The sequence below is a fragment of the Symphalangus syndactylus genome, chromosome 3, assembly GCF_028878055.3.
Source record: "Symphalangus syndactylus isolate Jambi chromosome 3, NHGRI_mSymSyn1-v2.1_pri, whole genome shotgun sequence".
Taxonomy (NCBI): domain Eukaryota; kingdom Metazoa; phylum Chordata; class Mammalia; order Primates; family Hylobatidae; genus Symphalangus; species Symphalangus syndactylus.
Window position 1 is genome coordinate 145,200,228 of NC_072425.2, and position 23,180 is coordinate 145,223,407.

The 23,180-nt window shown below is 38.3% G+C and overlaps 1 long non-coding RNA gene across 1 annotated transcript in view; it reads left to right on the forward strand.

Moving 5' to 3' along the window:
- The first annotated feature begins 779 nt into the window (after positions 1–779).
- The window catches only part of LOC129478431 (uncharacterized), a 28,363-nt gene continuing 5,962 nt past the window's right edge, over positions 780–23,180 (forward strand). The window contains exons 1-3 of the long non-coding RNA XR_008656434.1: positions 780–956; positions 3,658–3,739; positions 6,006–6,120. This is a non-coding gene — a long non-coding RNA (uncharacterized lncRNA). The remainder of the gene's footprint in view (positions 957–3,657; positions 3,740–6,005; positions 6,121–23,180) is intronic.

Genomic DNA, 23,180 nt, shown 5'->3' on the forward strand with positions numbered 1-23,180 from the left:
TTTACCATCATTCTTCTTCAGGTTACCCTTACCCCAGAGGATATGATGCATTCTATATTCATCCATGTACATTTACTTGCAGTTTCACAAATATTGCACCACCCATTGTTCCTGCTAATCACTAAGTTTGGAATGTTTCCTCTGCCATTCCTGGAATATCCCTTGTCCCAGCACACACACACACAACACACACACACACACACACATACACACTTAAGCATTGAAAACACATACAAATCTTTTAGGGCCCAGTTCAAAAGTGCTTGCTTTGACATATTCCCTAACTAACCCCTGTGATTTAGAATGGCCACTTCTTTGCAGCTCCTGGCATTAGGAGGTGGAGACAGTTTTCCCCATTCTTGATTCTGGAATGACCCAGTTAATTGCTCTCACCAGTTGAATGTGCAGCAGAGGTGGCACTGTGTGACTGTCCAGTCTCACTCAAGAGGCCTTGCAGTTTTTGTTCTCACTCTCTTGGAAAGCTGCTGCCCCCATATTAAAAACCTGGGTCAATATGCTGGAAAAGCCACATGGAGGAGAGCCAAGACACTCAGCTGCAAATTCCATGTTACTGCCAAGTATGTGAAGGAAACTTTCTTGGATCCTCTGGCTGCAGCCAAAACACCATGAGTAATCCCAAGAGATGCCAACAGAAGAGCTGTGTGGCTGAGCCCAGATCCCAGAGCAAAATCATGAACAATACCTTTTGCTTGAAGGTTCTTTTTTGGAATGATTTGTTACACAGTACTAGACAATTGATACAGCCTCGCCCCAACTCCAACCTCAAGTAACTGGTCATTCTGAATTCTGAAAGACCACAGCACTCTATGTCTACTTCTATTATAGATTCGTATTTGACCATAATTATTTATTTCAACATTTCTCTGCACTACCAGACTTTGAGTTCCCTGGAACTAAAACTATTGCTTGGACCTCACACTGTACCTGAATACCTAGTAGGCACTAAAGTAATAATTGGTAAAGCAATGAAAAGCTAAAGGACTGGCCTTACTCAGGTTGATCCTGTCTGAGTGTGTTCGTCAAACCACAGGCAGAAGGAACTTTCACTTCGTACGCTGGAAAGAATAGTGAACCTCATGCCTCAGTGGTGTGGCTCACCTGAGGTTAAGTTTAGCAGCAGTAGTAGACTGGAACTTTTTAGAATGCTAAGATTCAACAGCCTCAGATGAACAGTATTTTACTAGCTCTGCCAATCTAAAAGCCTAGGGAACTCTTTGCTTGCAAATAACAGAATATAATTCCAAGCAAAATCCTGTAAGACTTGGCTTTGAGTCAAAATTATAAAAATAAAAACATTTGTTTTTTACAATTCCTCTCTAGAGTTTTGTTCAGCATTATCCAGATGAAGTTGAATTATTCACTATAACCTATAGTTATTTGCATATAACTGGGACATGGCTGAAAAAAGGAGGATCTTATTATCTTCAGATAATAATTTCTCCAGTTTAGAACCATATTTTGCATATATTTTAGCTGGACGAGTCCAACTATTGAATCATTAAGTAATCCATTTCTAAGCACGGATATTAAGTGACTTTTTTACATTTAGTTAAGGTTGCATTACTGCATTTAGTACTATTTTCATCTTATGTTTTACTGTTAATATTATGTTATCTTTAATCACTAGATGAAGTTGGAAGGCAAAAACAGATTGAGTAAGGGGCTTGGAAGAAGAAATTTTCAATTCTTGTTTTGCTTTGTCAGTGAATTGCTCTCTGTCCCTTTTCATCTTAAATATTTGTCCCTAGTTTCTTTACTGGCAATGCCTTTTAATGAAAAAAGAAATGTTTTAATTTACCACAATAGTATTTGTTTATGTTAACTTAAAAATTACAGCATTTGCAAATTTTTAACTATAACCAAAATCAACAGCTAGCCTAATTTTAAAAAAGTCTTTAGAATTCCTTGATATCTATTGGAACATTACATATTTGTGATCCATTTTACTTTCTGCTGTTGAACAGCAGATCCTTCTGGTTCAAGAAAGGCTACAAATCCTTATTAAGTTGCTGTAGTATTGGCAAAATACAAACCAAACTCTATATTAGTGAGCCTGTATTTATTTGTAAGAAAATTTAATCCATATGATTTTGAGTCATTGTCACTTACAGGAATACAAGCAAATCATGTTGCGTAAGTGCTACTTGATTTCCAAGATGCCTTTTGAACCAACTTTTGAGGTGGTCTTTTTTATTTAGGACAAGAAGGTTTATTTTTACTGGTTGAAAAAAGGCTCAAGTTTGAGTAAAAATATGGGCATTCATCACAACAGAGGATGAAAAACAGACTTCTTCAGACGAGTAACAGCATAATGTTGAGGAGTGTTCTAGACAGATAGACTGATTCAGCTGTGAGGTGTACACTTTCTGGGCAAAGATTAACCCTCCTGCAAGCATAAGCCAACAGGAATAAGCAAGTCAACTTTTCTTTCCCGCATTGTCCAATGTAGATAACTGGTGACTGCATTAAAAATGCAAATCAAATTATTGTAAAGTAAATGTTTGTTGATTTTGTAACATTTATGTAAGTGGGAGAGCCAGGGTTTGAATCAGTCTTGTGTTGTCTGTTGAACTGGGTGCTGAATGGAATCCACCTAAACTGGCTGTTCCTCAAACTTCATACCAGAGCAATGAATCACCTTCAAAGCTAACTCAGGGAGCATATTGGCTCCAAAGACCATTAACCCTGGGAACTCCCCAACTGAAAGGTGGGACTGGAGAGATTTAGAACTGCTGGCTTGGAATTGTGAGTCATGGTTGAATGCCAACAACCTGGCATAAATCACAGAAGCACTTGAATTTCACATTCATTACTTACAACAGTGTGGAAATTGCTCAACATTTATGGCAGACATGCATTCCACAGATATAAAAATAAAACTTTATTAGAGATCTTGATATTAAATTTAGACACTGAGAATTAAATTCCAGGAGAGCCAATCTTTCTCAAACCATAAATAAGAAATAGAGTGATTCCACTGTTTAACTTTTCTTTTTCGTAATCTATATGGCCAAAAATCTTAATCAAAAGACATGACATTTAGAGACAAGAAACATAGATTTAAGATCCTACGCTGCTGATCACTAGTTAATTGATGTTGGGAAATCACAAAACTCTCTACTGTAGCTTTAGTTTTAAGCCTAATGTGCATCATAGGGTTAACATCAAGATCCAATGACGTACTATGTTTACAAATCTTTTAGAGTCATTAATTTAGAGTCATTAATTTATTCTTTAGATTATATGTGCAAAATTGAGAAAAAGGCATAAGCACAAAATTTCATGTGAGTAAAACTCAGGAATCTCTGAATATTTTTAACCTCTGTAGGAAAATGTTGTAAGATCTATAACAGTGTATTTCAATCTGTTTCTAGGCATTAAGAACAACTATTTTATTTGCCTCATAACCCAAATTCATGCTCCCCCCAAAAAAATGAGTATTTAACATCAGGGTATAAAATGCCAGCTGGAAGAGTATTCACAATCATATACAATGAAGAGTCGCAATTCCAAGAAGAAAGCCGATGTCCCACTTCAGCATCAAATCTAAGACGCTGCATTTCACTTTCTCTGTACAAATATCATAATCTGTTTGTTAATCTCTTGGTTTTATTTCAAAAATGAAACTATATTTAGAGAGGAAACAAATTCTACCAGTTGCTGTTGGGAGCCAAAGATCTTTTTCTTTCTTGGATGCTTTATATTTGGACAGAGAAAGGTACATATTTTAACCGTATGTGAATTCAAGTGTAATGTATTAGCTTTGATTGTGCCAGAGTTCCTAGAGGGCTCCAGAAACCAAAGGATGTGGCTAGCCACCCTAATTTTGGAGACTTGAATGCCTTTGTTCATAGTAGGAATCCAGAATAGAACGTAGCAACTTCTGTTCCTCATGATTTTGTATACTCCATCCGTAATCATCTGTCCTCATTCTAGACGCTAGTTTGGTTTACCCTATGGTAGCAAAATCAGTTTTCATTTTCTTAGGGAGAGAGGAGACTACTGGCAGGAGGAAGAGGAAGGCAGAGTAGAATGATAAAATTGTGTGTGTGAAACATGGCTTCTTAGCCCAGTACTAGCAACAGCCATCATTTTGCTATCTTTCTTCCGTGTCTATTAAGTGAGAGTTTGGCCTGGTTGATTTCTAAGATCTTTTCTACGTTTGACAGTGAGTAATCTTATCAAATTCTTGAATTAGGCCACCACAAATGACTACAATCATTTGGCTCATATAAGGATGAATTAATGCAAAAAATGCTTGCATAAATGAAGGTATGGCACAAAAGAAATATAAATGGAGGTAAAGAGAGCTATACCATTTTAATGCAATCATGATTTTGACTTCAGTACACTCTGGAATATACCAATCAAATTACAACATCTTCTCCCTAAGGCAGGCATTTCAGTAGTGGACATAAGAGAACTAGTGTATCAGTCAGGATCCTCCATAGAAAAAGAACCAAGAGAATATGTAAATCCACCTTTGCTTGATTGATTGATTGTTTGAGTAGTTGCCTCATCCCACAGTTGTGAGGACTGTCAGGTCTGAAACCCATATGTCAGGCTCACAGTGTGGAAACTCAGGTAGGATTTGATGCTACAGATTTGATGCTAGGGCCTTGAGACAGAATTCCTCCTCCAGGATAGCCCTTAGGCTGTCCTTCAACAGACGAATGGTTCAACTTACTGTGCAGTTCAGCTTTCAGTTGATTGGATGACATTCATCCACATTATCATGGGTAATACCTTTTACTTAAAGACAACTGCATCAGCAAAATACTTCACAGTAACACCCAGACTAGCGTTTGATTAAATAACCTGCTTTTTAGCTGAGTTAACTCAGAAGACTAACCATAACAACTAGTATAGTGTTGAGTCAAAGAATATTCCCTTTTCAGTAAAACATTAGGGATTCTGCAAAATAGAGTTAATGCTCTGAAATTTGTCAGAGTTTGTAATAGATTTTACATTTCTGCCAGTCCATGTCAATCTTTTCTTCATGCATCGTTTTCAGTTTATTTAGTTAAAGATGCCCAAACCACTTGGTGATTGAGCGGATGACTTTGTTTCCAATGGCATTGTGTATAGGAATGTTTTAATAGGAACTTGTTCACAAGTCTACATTTATGCACATTTTTGAATGTTAAAAAATTTACAGAATCTTTTAAATCAATGAGCATAAACATGTAGAATCTTAGAACTGCATGGGCCTTCAAGATTATGTCGCTCTACTTTTCACTCAATGCCACAATATCTTCTCCCTTAATGTTGAAATTTTTAGTAGAATATTCCTTATGATGGGTAGATTACTACTTCAAAAATCAGTGGATTCTCAGTTCTAAATAGCCCATTATTGGAAAGATCTTTCACAAGATGGCCTGTGTCTATCAACCTGATAGTTCCATCCATTGACCGTCTCTCTGCTCTGTAAAGACATGTATGATAATCTGTCATTTCTATAAATCCAATCCTAGTTTCACATATGATCTCTAAAATATCTGTGAACAGCTCCCTGCTTTCTTCACCATACCTCAGGTGGCACTATAAATTGCTTTCACTGTCTCCCTAATCCCCACTATGCTCTAAAAATAAAAACAATGGAGTATTAATGTCAGATGTTTATTGAGTTGAATCTATATGTAAGATGCCAGATGAAGTTTTGGCATTGTGCCATTTATCTAAAAAACTCAGATAAAGGCATTTTTAGTCAATGTAGTAAAGCCTTAAAATGAATTTAAGGCCGAGACATAGGTATCTACACTTTTAGAATAACTAAATCTTGGTTATTCCTTCACAATAAAAAAGGCAAAAGCCATGTTAATAAATGGATAATACGTTTTTATGCAAACTAGATACACATCATTGGAAGGAAATTAATAGCAATGTTGGTGAACTATGTTTGAGTTTAGGAATTTAGTAGGAAATCAGATAACTTCTGAAGATAACCATTTTCTTTTCCTTTTCTTCTTCATCAATCCAAACAGAATCAGAATCCATCCTTCTTTTTCATAACTGGAATTTGAGAGACATGAGAAGGGAACTAAACACACAGACTTCAGTATCTGGTGGAAAAAGATAAGGTGTCTCAAGGAACGTTGGGTAAGGATAGGTATGATGTTAGATAAAGAGTTTTTGTAGATGCTCATTAGTAAGTTGAAGAAGTTCCCTTCTATTCCTATTTTTCTGAGTTATTTTTTTCAATCATGAATGGATGTTGAATTTTGTCAAATGCTTTGCGCTATATTGATGTATACGATCATGTGATTTTTCTTCTTTAACACGTTGATATGGCGGATTATACTGATGGATTTTGAATGTTAGATTGGCCCCACATAGTTGGAATAAATCCTGCTTAGTCATGGTGTATAATTCATTTTATACATTGCTGTAGTTGATTTGCTAATATTTTGTGGAGGATTTTTGTTATAAGGAATAATTGTCTATAGTTTTCTTTATTTTTTTAAATTGTATTTTCTTTTCAGTTTTTGGTATCAGAGTAATTCTAGTCTCAAAAAATGAGATGAAAAATATTATCTAAAATTGGTGTCAATCCTTCTTAAAAGTTTGGTAGCACTCTCCTGTGAAACCACCCGGACCTGGACATTTCTTCTTCAGGACATCTTAATTACAAATTGAATTTCCTTAATGGTTATAGAAATATTCAGATTGGCAAACTCATCTTGAGTGAGTTTGGGTGGCTGGTGGTTTTCAGGGAATTGGTCTGTTTTTTCTGTGTTGTTGAATTTATGAGCATTCAAAGGGTTAAGACATATGAATAGTCTGCTGTGGTATAGTCAGCCTCCAAGATGAGCCTCAGTGATTCTTGCCTCTTGCTATTCACACTCTTGTGTAGTCACCTTGCACATTATACTGGAGTTGGCCTGTGTGAAATATAGACTATGTCAGAAATGGCAATTATGTCTCTTCCAACACTAGGTTATAAAAGACATTGCAGCTTCTGGTATAGTCTCTGTCTCTCTCTGACTATGGCTCTGAGGAAAGCCAGCTGCCACATTGTGTGTAGCTCTATGGAGAAGCCATGTGGTGGAGACATCAGCTCTGTGAGTGCACCATCTTTGATATGGATTCTCCAGTCCGGTCAAGGTTTCAGACACCTGCAGCTCTGGCCGACATCTTGCCCACAGTTTCATGAGAGAACATGATCCAAACAATTCAGCTAAGCTCCTCCTAAATTCCTGTCTCTCACAAATTCTAAGATAATAAATGTTACCTTAAATTGCTCAGTTTTGGAGAAATTTATTAGGCAACAATAGATAACTAATAAGATTGCCATTAATATAATTTTAGGACCATTGAACCAGAATGATTTTCCTTTTTCTTCCGTTTTAACTATTTGATCTTTCTTTTATTCATTCATTTATCCATTCCTTCATTAAATAAATATTGAATAGACCTCTACTATATGCCATACATTATATTGGGTCTGAGAATACAAGAATGTTAAACAGAATATTAAATAGAATTTTCCTTTTCTCTCAGCCCCAAATTAAGGGGCAATAGATAATTGCCCCTTTCTCCTAAAGATAGTATCTTGGAATTACAACAAATACCTTCTAGGGCTTAATAAAAAATAGTAGGATTAGTCCTGTGCCCCTCAAGCCAGGTAACTTCTGGAGAAGCAACCAGCTTCTACAAAGCAAAGGCCAGAAATCTAAAAGGAATTCATAAATGAGAGTTGTTAGAGTAGGAAGAGCATGAGAGAAATGCTCTGGCCTTTTTCCTCTCCTTCCCATTGGGGGGATTTTTCAAGAGGGTCTCCACAGAGATGGAGTTGAAGTGCCTCAAGAAGATTGGCAACTTATTCACCAGCCTAATGAAGCGGAGCTGCAGAATCACTTACGCTTAAATCAGCACTTCTGCTGAGCTGAGAAATTTCACCCAGGTATGACAAGCATGCACTGGGGTTTAAAGGTTATAGGCTGGAATGGAAACCAATAACTGCTTCTTTTATGGTGCATTCCTAAGGCAGGAGACTGTCTGGAGTAGCTGCCATTGTAAAGGAGAGAGTGCAGCAGTAGCCAGCACAGCTTCTATGCACCTGTCTCCAAACCTTCATCCCTTTCCCTTCCTTCTCTCTGGGAAGTCGGAAGTAGCAGAGAGAGGAAGTAAAGGAATCATGGAAAATTAAACACTCCCTCCCTACACACACACACACACACACACACACACACACGATCCCTGAACAATGAGTTAAATCTGAATTTGGATAGAGCAGATAAATAGTATTGCATATGAGATTTGAGGTTTCAATGGATTTAGCAATCCCAGAATGTGACCACAAATCTATGACATATGCTTGAGCTGTGATGAGAAGTAGGAAAGGAAGATACAAAAGAACATGTCTGAAAATAGTTATTAGAGAAGAATAATTTTTTTTCCTGTCAGAATTCAGGTCTTCAATGAACAAGTTAATCAACAATGAATTAAAAGTAGGGACACTGTCTTCCTGGTGTCTGGAATCTTTCCATGTTGATCTTTCAGTCCCTGGAATTCACAATAAGGAGAAAATGACTTACAAGACATTTTCTTAGCTGACGACTTGATCTAGGAATATACCAGAATACAGAGAGGGAACAATATCCAAAATGGTGTGAAAAGAAAATAATTTTGGTGAGGCGGGAAAGGGGCCAAGAAAAAAACAAGAAGGAAAGGGAAATTGAAAACCAGAAAACAAGCCTTTGCTGAGTGTCATAGGAACTGACTGCCTCTGTGTCTTCCTTAATCCACTTCTGCCAAATGAATAGAATTCTCTCCGTCTCAGCAGCTTCATGTGCACCTTGAGTTTATATCCGTATATCTGTAATGGTGGGCACAGTGTAGGGTGAGAAGAGGAAGAGTAGAAGAGATTATTTAAAAAGAAAGTTTTACAACCAGGAAGTATTAGAAGAGGCAAATCATGGCAACTCTGGATGTTTCTCCTAAAACCCCAGAGAGAACTGACTCTAAATAAGCTAAATTTTTCTCTAGATAAAAAGTCTTTTTCCTCCTGGAGTCCCAACGGTCCCTTGCATCATAAATGAAGCCAGAAAAAAAAAAGTTATGTTGAATAGAACTTGGTAAACTTATCAGTTGCCAAGTTACAATGATGTGACATCCCACCTCTAGCAATAAGAAAAGCTGTAGCCTTGGACCTATGAACACAGAAGTGTTATAATAATTGTTCAATCACACCCTATTGGCCTAAGAAAAAATAACTTGCCTTTATAAATTACTCACTAGCAGGAAGTATCTCAGCACTGAATGAATTTCGCTATATTTTCACTAGCCTTCAAATAAAATCTCTTCATCACAAGACACTGAAATGGACAGGACTGTTCAAGAAGTGGAATTTAGGCTGGGAACAGTGGCTCACACCTGTAATCCCAGCACTTTGGGAGGCCAAGGCAGGAGGATCATTTGAGTCCAGGAATAAGAGAGCAGCCCAGGTAAGGCCTCATCTCTACAAAAAATGCAAACGTTAGCCAGCATGGTGGCACAAGCCTATAGTCCCAGCAACTTGGGAGGCTGAGGTGGGAGGATAACTTCAGCCGAGGAGGTTAAGGCTACAGAGAGCTATATAATTGCACTCCAGCCTCGGTGACAGAATTAGACCTTGCCTAAAAAATAAAAAGGTGGAATTTAGAAAGTCAGCCTATATTTCCTCTGCTTTCAAAAAGCCTCTGCAAAGATATCTTGCATAATTATGCCCACCTCCCACCTCTGTGGATCAAGAGCCACCTTATGTTTGCAAAAACTTAAATTTTATAGAACATTTTAGAAGAGGTCTGATTAGTTGTTTCTGGAACAAGATGGACTTGGTATACCAGAGACACACAGAGAGTAAAGAAGCTTGGGTCTAAGTGAAGGCTGGTCCTTTTATCTTATGTGTAATTTTTTTTTTTTTCTTTTTAGACAGAGTCTCACTCTGTAGGCCAGGCTGGAGTGCAGTGGCATGAACTCAGCTCACTGCAACCTCCGCCTCCTGGGCTCAAGCAATTCTCCTGCCTCAGCCTCCTGAGTAGCTGGGATTACAGGCATGTGCCACCACACCAGGCTAATTTTTTTTTTTTTTTTGTATTTTTAGTAGAGATGGGGTTTCACCATGTTGGCCAGGCTGGCCTCGAACTTCTGACCTCAGGCAATCCGCCCGCCTCAGCCTCCCAAAGTGCTGGGATTACAGGTGTGAGCCACCACACCTGGCCCTTATGCATAACTTTTAACAAGTCATTTAACCCCTCTGACCTTCAATGTATTCATCTGTAAAATACAGACAATAAAGTCTTCCCTATGTAATATAAATGACTTAGGAAGATTAACCATTTAATATGTGTATTAAAATTATCATCACCGACCATGCTGTGTTGGTTTCCTATTTCTGATTTCCTACTAACTGCACCAGATTAATAATAAAATTCCACTTTCTTCATGCAATCAAAGAATGCTGACTTTGGGCAGGACGGTATTATTCTGTATCAAAACATGCCACAGCATAGCCTCAGTCTACCATTTCCACCTTCAATCTCATTTTCCAGCACTCCACAACATGTGTGCTGTGGACTCAGGCTGAACTATCCTACAAAATATCTTTGCCTCCATGTCTTTGTTTGCCCCAGAGATAAATAAAGTATCCATTCTGCCCTCGCATGTTTGGGTTTTCTCCACACCCTTGAATGTCTCCCTTGGAATTCACAAGGTAGTGTCCAGGCTTTTGGCTTGAGATGTGACATTATTCATCTTTTTCTTCTCTCCTGTATTGTCTCCTTGAGGAAACAGATAATGTATTCTGATTGGTTGTTTTCTGTTTTGGGTTTTTATTGTTTGTATTTTTCACAACATAAAGAACAATATTTTGCACATAGCAGATGCTCAGTAAATGCCTTTTAAACAATGAATGATTTCAATTTCATATAAATGTAAGACTTGTTCTCTGGACTCCACCTTTCAGAAGAGTGGGTAGAGACAGAGGTCACCTCTTCTTATCTGCCTCGGAAGCTTATTGAAAAAAGAACTGTGTGGCCCAGAAGAAACAAGGATGCTGAGAGGCTCTAGGGACAGCCACCTTGGTCCAAAATGAAGAATGCAGAGGTTTATCCTTCAGCCTTGAGTAATAAATCCCTCAAACCTTGAATTATTTTTCACTATAAACAAGAAGGCATTCTCTGAGTATTTAAAAATTCTTTAGATAGCAGCAGGTCATGGGAAGCCACGCAAAGTCTGCTCAGTGCAGGAATCTGATTCTGGGTGTCCCCCTGGGAAACCAATCTCCTGAGCTCAAGGAGATCCTCATCTCTGAATTTTTTCAAATAGCCACAAAGGAGACCTAAGTCGAAGACTTAACCTCTTCTATGCTCAAGTAAGCCCTTAGCTGCAACTGGAATTCAGAGTATTTCCACTTCAGAATATAACACACATTTCGGAGGAAATGGGGGATTGACTTAGCTTGGAAAGATAAGGCATCAAGGGGATCTCAAAGGAGAAAGGAGTTTTTAGCCTCTCCACACAGTGCATTACTAGGGAAATCACCAAACATCTAACACCTGCACAGTGGCTTCAGCAGGGAGCCCTGGCTTCTGCTTGGTTACCCTTGCTGAATTCCCCTCAGCACAAATGAGAACTGGCTGTGATTTCTTTCTCTTTTTTTGATTTTAAGTTATGGGGTGCATGTGCAGGATGTGCAGGTTTGTTACATAGGTAAATGCGTGCCATGGTGATTTGCCGCACCTGTCACCCCATCACCTAGATATTAAGCCCAGCATGAATAAGCTGTATTTCCTGATGCTTTCCCCCCTCCCTCTGACAGACCCCAGTGTGTGTTGTTCCCTTCCTGTGTCTATGTGTTCACATTGTTCAGCTCCCACTTATAAGTGAGAACAAGTGATGTTTGGTTTTCTGCTCCTGTGTTAGTTTGCTGAGGATAATGGCTTCCAGCTCCAACCATGTCCTGCAAAGGACATGATCTCATTCCTTTTTATGACTACATAGTATTCCATGGTGCATATGTACCATGTACCACATTTTCTTTTTCTTTTCTTTTCTTCTTATTATATTTTTTTAGAGATGGAGTCTCACTCTATTACCAGGCTGGAGTGCAGTGGCACAATCTTTTTTTTTTTTTTTTTGAGACAGAGTCTTGCTCTGTCACCCAGGCTCGAGTGCAGTGGCGCGATCTCGGCTCACTGCAAGCTCCGCCTCCCGGATTCACGCCATTCTCCTGCCTCAGCCTCTCTGAGTAGCTGGGACTACAGGCACCCACCACCACGCCCAGCTAATTTTTTGTATTTTTAGTAGAGACGGGGTTTCACTGTGTTAGCCAGGATGGTCTCGATCTCCTGACCTCGTGATCCGCCCGCCTAGGCCTCCCAAAGTGCTGGGATTACAAGCGTGAGCCACCGCGCCTGGCCAGTGGCACAATCTTGGCTCATTGCAACCTCTGTCTCCCAGGTTCAAGTGATTCTCCTGCCTCAGCCTCCACAATAGCTGGAATTACAGGTGCGCACCACCACACCCAGCTAATTTTTCGTATTTTTAGTTGAGACTGGGTTTCACCATGTTGGCCTGGATCTCCTGACCTCGTGATCCACCCACCTTGGCCTCCCAAAGTGCTGGGATTACAGGCGTGAGCCACTGGCCCTGGCCACCACATTTTCTTTATCCAGTCTATCATTGATGGGCATTTGGGTTGATTCCATAGTTTTGCTGTTGTGAACAATGTTGCAATATAACATACATGTGCATGTATCTTTATAATAGAATGATTTATATTTTGGGGGGTTATATACCCAGTAATGGAGTTGCAGGGTCAAATGGTATTTCTGGCTCAAGGTCTTTCAGGAATCACCACACTGTCTTCCACAATGGTTAAACTAATTTACACTGCCACAGATAGACTTAAGATTACACTACAAGGCTACAGTGACCAAAACAGCATGGTACTGATAGAAAAACAGACACATAGACCAATGGAACAGAGTAGAGAACTCAGAAGTAAGACCGCACATCTACAACCATCTAATCTTTGACAAACCTGACAAAAACAAGCAATGGGGAAATAATTCCTTATTTAATAAATGGTGCTGGGAGAACTGGCTAGCCATGTGCAGAAAATTGGAACTGGACCCCTTCTTTATACCATATAAAAAAATTAAATTAAAATGGATTAAAGTCTTAAATTTACAACCCAAAACTATAAAAGTCTTAGAACAAAACATAGTAACTATTCAGGAAATAGGCACAGGAAAGGATTTCATGGCAAATACATCAAAAGCAATTGCAACAAAAGCAAAAATTAACAAATGGGATCTAATTAAAGAGTTTCTGCACAGCAGAAGAAACTACCATCAGAGCAGACAGACAACCTACAGAATGGGAGAAAACTTTTGCAGTCTATCCATCTGACAAAGGTCTAATATCCAGAATCTATAAGGAAATTAAACATGTTTATGAGAAAAAAAAACCATTAAAAAGTGGGCAAAGGATGTGAACAGACACTTCTCAATAGAAGACATTTATGCAGTCAACAAACTTATGCAAAAAAGCTCAGCATCACTGATGATTAGAGAAATGCAAATCAAAACCAAAGTAAGATGCCATCTCATGCCAGTCAGAATGGCAATTATTAAAATGTCAGGACTTTTTTTTACAAGCCAAGACATCACTTGTCATTGGTTATAGGTCTCTCACAGCCGCCACTAGACATGGCTGTTCTCAGAGCCAGTCCTCACTTCAGATTTCGTATCATTCCTGCCTGTATTCTACCTTGGCTCCGTGTGTAAGGGATTGCTTACCACGGGAACATATATTTTCCCCCTCCTCTGTATCTGTGTAGCGAAATATGGAACATGTATTTCTAAAGAAGAAAAAAAGATTTTTTTCAAGTACAAGGCCATTTTAATGCAGATTTTAAAAAGTAAAAGTGAAACTTACTCATGTGAACATTTTGAACCTGCCATTACAGATAAAAAATTAAGTCAAGAATCATAACTAGCTGGTAAACATTTACACAATTGACACATTATAAAAAAATCAAGCAGCAGCTAGGTGCAGTGGCTCACACCTGTGATCCCAGCATTTTGGGTGGCCAAGGCAGGTGGATCAACTGAGGTCAGGAGTTCTAGACCAGCCTGGCCAACATGGTGAAACCCCATCTCTACTAAAAATACAGAATTAGTCGAGTGTAGTGGCACATGCCTGTAATCTCAGCTACTTGGGAGGCTGAGGCAGGAGAATCACTTGAACCTGGGAGGCAGAGGTTACAGTGAGCCAAGATCGTGCCACTGCACTCCAGCCTGGGTGACAGAGCAAGATTCCATCTCAAAAAAAAAAAAAAAAAAAAAAAAAAAAATCAAGCATAGTAGAAGCAATCAACACACAAATAAATTAACAATAGCTAAAACTCCACACAGTAAAATTGTTGAAAGTGAAACACTGAGCAAAGCATCGCCTTATGATTAAACAGACAAAAAATAAACTTGATAGAAATCATTTTACATAGACTGAAAATAAATAAAATTATACACTATAAATATTGATAACAATAATATTTGTTAAAATATCAAAATATTCTCACAAATTTAGATCTAACATTTTTAGACATGAAATTTGGACTTTGTAGAAGTTATGGCCACAAAAGATAGTTTACAATTGCATATGGGTAAAAATTGATTTAAATTCAAATGAGACATTTTTTATAAAATTTACACTAAAAAAAGGATTTGTCCAGATGAAAACAAGTTTAGTCAAATAATTTTTTTAAAAAAATTGAGGTGATTTAACTCTGGATACCAAATTGATGAAGGAATTAAATAACTTTAACGTCATTTTCTCCAGAAATTTTTTTTCAGTTAAAAAATTATCAGCACTAGTATATGTAAATATAGTGTTAAAATGTACTCAGTCTAAGAACAGGCAGATGTTAATAACTGAGGTGCAAAAAGGGCCAGAATCACTTCCCATGTGGAGTGAGCAAAGAGCCAACTTCTTATATAAAACCGGGAGTCGAAACATCCTTCATACACTCTATACTACCTCCCCTGATGCTTCTTCTATGTCCCCCCTCAATGTTTGTCACCTCAGCCTCTGCTGGGGTGATTCCACTATCATGGATCCTCTCTCCAGAGAATATCCTTAAATGCCAAGCTTGCATTCTGGTAGATTGGTCTTAAATTCTGACACACACACTCTCGCATTCAGCCTCACACATAAAGCGGTGGAGGTTGAAGTGGGTAACAAAGTAGTCTTCTGAGATGCAGTGAAGATAATTTATTTCTGGTTATGGAGTCTCATTTGAGTCTTACAACCCTACAACTGCAGTAGGCTCCAGCACAGAGAGTGATGAGACAGCCATCCACCCATCTCCCTCTATGAAGAGGAGAAACTGAGAATGGGGAAAGCCGGATGACTCGTGGTGACTAGCATGACAAGTTGAGGGGGCGAGGGTAATGGAAACATTCATTGTCCTTTGCTAGTACTTCTATGGAAAAACAAATTATCACAGTTAGTTACTCTTAGTCAGCTCTGCACGCAATTTAAAGGCAAGAAATATTTTTCTTTCCTGCCTTACCATCCCACTTCTCAGAGCTCGCTGACACTTCTGGCCTTAAGTTAGCACATTGCCCTGACTTCAGCATCCCGCCCAGGCCAGCCCTTTCCAGGCAGGCACCACATGCTGGCTAAGCCTCACCACCATCCTGTTTCTCAGAACTATTTCTCACCTAATTCCCACAGGGCTGCTAAAAGCGCCTGACTTTCTGATTGATAAATCACTAATAGGTGTATATGTGTTACAAAATTTCAGTGTGCTACCTCTCCAAATGTATTTGCATTTCAACAGAAGACTCCTAAGAATACTTGTCTACTTCAATTTTAAATTAATTTTAATTAGTTAATAAAAAATTATTGTGCTGGTATTAATGGCATGCTAATTATATTTGTAGGAGACATGAGGCAGGGGGTAACTGCTAAATTTGGATGCTAGACTGTAAGAAAATAATTCTGGCAAAAGAAAAATATGTGTGTACATGTGTATGTATGTACATACACCTATGTGTATGTGTGTACATATGTGTATGGGTGTGTACATATATATGCATATATGTGTGTGTATGTATATAGATAGATACATGTGTATGTATATAGATATATATATACACATATGTATGTATACAGAGAGAGAGAGACAGTCACGCCTCATATCATACCAACTAGGCAACCAACAAAAAACATTCAATTTCAGATGGATTACAGATTACAGATTTAAATGTTAAAAGTAAAACAACAAACATTCTAGAAGAGCACGTTTGTAACTTCAGAATAGCCATTTTTAAACAGGACACAAAGGCATCAAACATAAAGGTAAAAATCATAAATTAAACTATAGAAAAATTAAGAAATTCTGTTTCTCAAAAGACACAGCTGAGTGAAAATATAATCCACAGAGCAGGAGAACGTATTTACAATACATATATTTTAAAAGGATTTATACCTAGAATAGATGAAGTACTAAAACAAATTGCTAAGACAAAGGCAAAAATACCCAAATGAAAAAATGCACAAGAGACTTGAATAGATACTTCACAAAAGATAACATCAAGATTGCCAATAATCATGTGAAAAAATCATTCAATTGGATTAATCATTGGTAATTACTAATTAAAACCACAATGTGATACCACAACACACAAGCTACAACAACTACAATGAAAAATTCTAAATGTGGCAAAGAGGTGGAGCGACTGGAAGACTGATACACTGTGCGTGGGAGGTTTAATTGAGTCAACCACGTTGGAAAACAGTGTAGCAGTATCTACTGAAACTAAATATGTAAGTGAACTATTGCTTAGTAATATCACTTTTAGTTATATACCCAAGAGAAGTGCAAACGTATGTTCACCAAAATACATTTACTAGAACTTTCATAGTAGCATTATTCATAGTAGCCAAAGTTGGAAATTACCAAAATGCTCACCATTAGTAGAATGGATAAGCATGGTGTATTTTACACCATGAAATACCACACAACAATGAGAATTAATGAGCTATAAATCTATGTACCAAGATGCATAACTGTCAAAAACATAGTATTAAACAAAAGAAGCCAGCATATATTTGTGATTCTCTATACATCCCAAGAGAGCAAAACAAATGTTTTAGAAGTCACAGTAGAGGTTTCTCATAGGCAGATGGGTAATGTCTGGAAAGGAATACAAAGAAGGGCTCTGGGGTGGTGCAAATAGTCTGTTCTTTTAGCTGGGTGCTGGATGCACAGGTGTAGCTGGTAAAAAAATTAGCAGATATGTTCCTGGAATGTGCTCATTTATCTTTATGCATATTATAGTGCCTTAAAAATGTTTACAAATATTAAAGTAAATTTAGGGAGAAAAATATACTAAGTCCTTACCTACATGCAAAAACGAATTGCAGACTGGAGAGATGTTGGCTTGAGAGCAACACATGGAAAAAGGCCTGAGGTTTTAATTAACTACAATCTCAATCGAAGTCAAGAGTAGAGTGTGGATGCCAAAATTACTAAAAAAAAAAAAAAAAAAAAAAAAAAAAAAAAGGTTCACTAGTATAAGAATTAAGTGTATTCAGAATGTAAAACGTCCTCAGGGACTGTACAGTACAGCCCTTTTGTTTTACTTGTGAGAGAATCAGAGCCCACAGAAGACTTGGCTCCATAAAATTTAGATTTTAAGAAAAAGAGTTAGAACTGAACATCACGCTTTCTGACTTCCTCACCCAGAACACATTCCTTTAGATCTGTGCTTCCCAAGCCTTCCTGAGCAGAAGAATCAACTTTGGAACCCTTAAAAAAAACCTGAATCGGCTGGGCACAGTGGCTCACGCCTGTAATCCCAGCACTTTGGGAGGCTGAGGTGGGCGGATCACCTGAGGTCAGGAGTTCGAAATCAGCCTGGCCAATATGGCAAAACCCCCATCTCTACTAAAAATACAAAAATTAGCTGGGCATGGTGGTGCACACCTGTAATCCCAGCTACTCAGGAGGATGAGACAAGAGAATCGCTTGAGCCCAGGAGGCAGAGGTTACAGTGAGTCGAGATCACGCCACAGCAGTCCAGCCTGGGCAACAGAGTGAGACTCTGTCTCAAAAAAAAAAAAATAAAAAAATTAAAAAAACCTGAATCTCTAGATCATTCTGTACAACAAACTGAGGACACACTGCTCTGGTCTGTTCCAGACCACTGTACCAGAATTGGAAATGTGATGCTTTTGCTCTACTCATCCCTTCATTCACTGTGATTGATTAATTAGAGTAGTTTCTACTTCTTGAAAGACAGTTTTTTTGGCAGTGGTCAAAAAAGGGAAAAACACACTGAACCCAATTTCTGGTCAGTGCATATCCTCTGAATATGTAATGTTGCAAAATCATATTTCAAGTGAAAACAAAAACCACACTAGTTTTACAAAATGAAAGAAACCTCATCATTGGCCAGAAAATAACTAAAATACATAAGCAATAAATTTGACTCTTAGGGACTATGGTCCTCAAAACAACCCACACACTGTATAGGACAAAAACAAAGTTCATTGGCACAGGGCCCAGTGGTAAAGAGAGGAGGCTGAGCCCACAGTTTACACAAAGCTGTGTCCATCAAGTGCTGGTCTGCTGGCCCATGGCCTGGCTCCTGCCATCCCAGTCACAGGGCAGAATGGGCAATGATGGAAAGAATGGTTCTGCCCTGCTGAGGATGGGAAAGAGGCCCCAGGGGAAAGCAGGGAAGTGAAAGTACAGAGAGGCAGAGGAAATCATCTCCTTACACAAGAAGAGCTTGCAAATGGAAATTACAAAGTACATGAAGAAAAAGACTCAGAAGAGATTGCCTACAAAATAAAACATTTCAGACAAAAATTCACCCGACAGTATTGAAAATATTGACATTAAAATCTTCAAGATCCTTAAAAACTGGAGGTGAAAATTCATAAAATAAACATGGTGTTATGGAACAACAGATGTAGATACTGAACACAGGTGGATGATAAAACCAACCAATTCCAAATCATAAAGTGAAAAATACAGTCATTAAAATAAAAACTTGATAGAGGGAAAAAAGTCTAAATTGGACATGGGTGAAGATATAATTAGCAAAGTAAAAGAATGAAGTATTTAGTAAGTGGCACTGGGAGAGCTGTCTATCCATATACATAATATGTATTTTGCATATATTATATGTAATATATAGTATGCATAAATGATTTTTATTTCATATTATTAATAAAATAAAATATAAATGTTTAAAAAACTTTAAATCTATTAGGAGAAAATATAGGTGCACATACTTAAGATTTCAGAGTAGGGAAAGATTTATTAAAGCAGACACAAAAAGAGAAAATCATAAAGAAAAACTCTGATAAACCCGACCAATTTAGACTTAAAATTTATGCATAAATAATGGTATAGAAAACAAAATTAAAGGCCACTGAAAGGAAATATGTTCAGCACATATAAGTCTACACCCAGAATATGAAAATAAATATATTCAATACAAAAATATCAAAGAATGTAATAGAAAAATGGGCGAGGTATTTTCATGTGTCATTCATGGAAAATGACAAACTGAAATAGAAAACTGCATTTGTTAAATCCAAGTGAAAACACGCTCACCTATAAAAATGATCAGGAACATTTTTAAAAAGTAAGACACACTTTAAAATCCACCTGACAGGCAAAAATATCAATGTTTAGCCAAGAATGAGAGCAAATCGGAACTCATTTAATACTGATGAGAGTATGCTAATAGAACCATCACAAAGAGCAGTGGCATCATCCCAAAACGTTTATACTCTGTAACCCAGCCATCCAAGGCAAGAATGCTTCCCTGTGTGTGTGTGTTTGGCCTAGAGAAAATCTATGAACTCTTACAGAGTAAAGATAACTATATACAAGGATGTCCCATACAACAGTGTTGTATCAAAAAGGGGAAATAATGCAAACGTCAAGTGGTAGTGAATAAAGATACATAGTAGGATACATGGATAAATTGTGATATGTTCATATAATAAAATATACTGCAGTTAAGAAGAATAACCTACATATGTATTGTCATGAATCTGCTTTGAAAATATAATATTGAATGAAAAAGCCAGTTAGAAAACTTTACATGTACTGTATTTAATTTAAATAATGCAAATGAATGATATAGCTTTCCAAATATGTATAAACTATATATATTTTTATATATGTGCATACGTTATAGTTAAAGAGTACATATACAGAACTGGATGCACATCAAATACTTCTTAATCTCTAGCTCTGGAAGGGAAGGGAATGCAAATTAGGAAGGACATCGCAGGGGTCTCAGTTTTACCTAATACATTCTTTGCCTTCAAAAAAGTGTAAAGAAAACTGGAAAAATATTAACAGTTGTTCCATTTTGGTAATGGATAAGTGAGTATTTATTAACTTTTTTTTCTTTTATTAAGGGAAAATACCTAAATTCAGGAGCTTAGTGACAGCTACAGGGTTTCCAAACCTAGAGAATTTAAAAAGGATCTTAAAGAAATAGCATATAGATGGGTGTGGTGGCTCATGCTTGTAATCCCAGCCATTTGGGAGGCCAAGGCAGCTGGATCACCTGAGGTCAGGAGTTCAAGACCAGCCTCGCCAACATGGTGAAACCCCGTCTCTACTAAAAATACAAAAATTAGCTGGGTGTGGTGGCAGGCGCCTGTAATCCCAGCTGCTTGGGAGGCCAAACCCAGGAGGCAGAGGTTGCAGTGACCTGAGATCGTGCCACTGCACTCCAGGCCTGGGTGACAAAAGCGAGCATCTGTCTCAAAAAACAACAACAACAAACAACAAGAAGTAGCATATTTATAAGCAGAACAGCTACCATGGTAAGGGCACCCAAGCACATCATATTTGGAAGAAATGAGAGAACAAGGAGAAGGAAGAAAGGAGACCATCAACACAAATTCTCTCAGATACTAGAACAGCTGTCACTGACTTGCATTCTTTTGCTCCAAGGTCTCTAATGAAAATCCATAGATGGATGTTAGAAGATTAGCCTCAAATTGAGAAAGAATTCTATAGCAATTACAATTTTGAAAAATTACTTGGCAATCTCAGGAGAAAGTAAGATGCTATCACTGAAGTTAGTCAAATCTAGTGTGAATATAACCTGGTATGAATACAGCTTTTGGAGTTGAGTAATGCTTGCCATAGTTTGAGGTTTGGCTATGGGGAGAATGGCAAGCATGATAAACACTGTTCACTCCAATAACAAGGCATTTTGCAGAGCATTTCAAAAACTCCCTTACTTAATTCTTAAAATCACACTAGAGGTTGGTAGTACTTCATTATTCTTTTTACAAATGAAGGTGAATATCACATGCGTGGTAGAGATTTGAATTCAGATTGTTCTGACTCTAAGGCCTGAACACGTCATTAAGTTCCTTACGACCACTAGAATGTCAAGATTTATGAAATCAAAGAACTAGATTTCTAGTTATGAAATTTAAGGTTCACTGAGGTTAGATGTCTTGAAGATGTTTTGGCCAATTCAGAGTCCCTGAAGGCAAACCACTTAAAAGTAAACTTCAAAGGGTACTCTTTGGTCTGGTAAAGTCTAGTTTTAATGCTATGAATGTTACTGACTCTACAATGTAATATGAAGGTGCAAAATAAATAAATAAATAAGTAAAACCTGACACAACGATAGAGGGATTTGTACAAAAGAAGAAATAAGTACAAAGCTCAGTTCTTGAGGCATTTGGTGTCTGTGGGTGTGGGTGTTTCACCATTCAATGATCCCATGACCCTACACAGTCCACATTTTCAATGTACCTCTTAATCTACTCCTGTCATATGCTCAATCCTTATCACTTGAAAAATCTGTGAAATATTCTATATTCTCATAGCCTCAACAAAACCCTTCCCACACAGCTAACTGCCTGGCACTCATTTTATCTATATCTGAATAAGAGAGAGGTAGATGAGTCAAATATTCCAGAATTGTCACCTATAGTGTGAAAGAATGGAGGTGTTTGCAATACCGAGTTTCGTTTACTCCCCCAGGCGGGGGACCCTCTGGGGATGACGTGGAATTTGTCCACTTAGTCTCAGTGTCTGTGTTGGTTAAGAAGGGCACTTCCCCAAGAATACTGTGTGCAGGTAGAGGAAACAAATTACAAGAAAATTAAGCCCAGACCAAAAAGTACCTGTCATTGAACCCTTGTGGCTATGCAGATTCCTCAAAGAGAACCTGAAGGACTCAGTGAGTTCTGGTTCAGAATTTGGGGTCAAGGGTCAGACCCACAACTAAATGTGTTTTGTGCAGCAAGAGATAAAATGGTGGGAAGGGGTGATGTGTGTGCCGCCGTGTGTCAACCACATCCAGTGAAAAGCTCATCACTAGTGTTCTGGGACAGCCTGAAGGAAGACAGCCTGAAGGAGCAAACACAACCGCTGCAGCTCTGCAGGCAAGAAGCTCCCTTAGCACTGCTTCTCTTGCCTTCCTTCCTTTTATCTCTCTCACCTCCACCGTGATTAGGATGCCGAGCATGTCAGAGGTCATTCAAATGACTTTGCTAATGAAGACTTAATTTCCCCCAAATATGTGCATGGAAATATAATCAGGGTAGGTATTGGAACCCAAAGTTTTGGTCTCCAAAGAGTACATCTCCAGACAGCCACTGAAAGAAGCCAGTTGGTCAGAGCCCAGAGAGGTAGCTGTGCAGAATGTTCAGGGCACTCCGGACCTTTGGGCTTCTCTGTCCGGGACAACTCTGCTGCCCTCATGGTCGAAATGGTTCTTCAGCAGGGATTTCTACTAAGCCCAGAGAGCAACCAGAGCTGAGTACTGAGGAGATTTTATGCATGTGAGCAAGAGCAACTGAGAGAGAAAAGCGTTCTTGGCAGGATCTTAAATTTCTGATTCTGGAAAAGGATTCTACTCAAATTTCTCAAAATTACAGAATTGTAAGTACAAAGTCCAGGCTGGGCATGGTGGCTTATGCCTGTAATCCCAGCACTTTGGGAAGCTGAGGCGTGTGGATCACCTAAGGTCAGGAGTTCGAGACCAGCCTGGCCAACAAGCTGAAACCCCGTCTCTACTAAAAATACAACAATGACCCAGGCATGGTGGCACGCACCTATAATCCCACCTACTTGGGAGGCTGAGGCGGGAAAATTGCTTGAACCC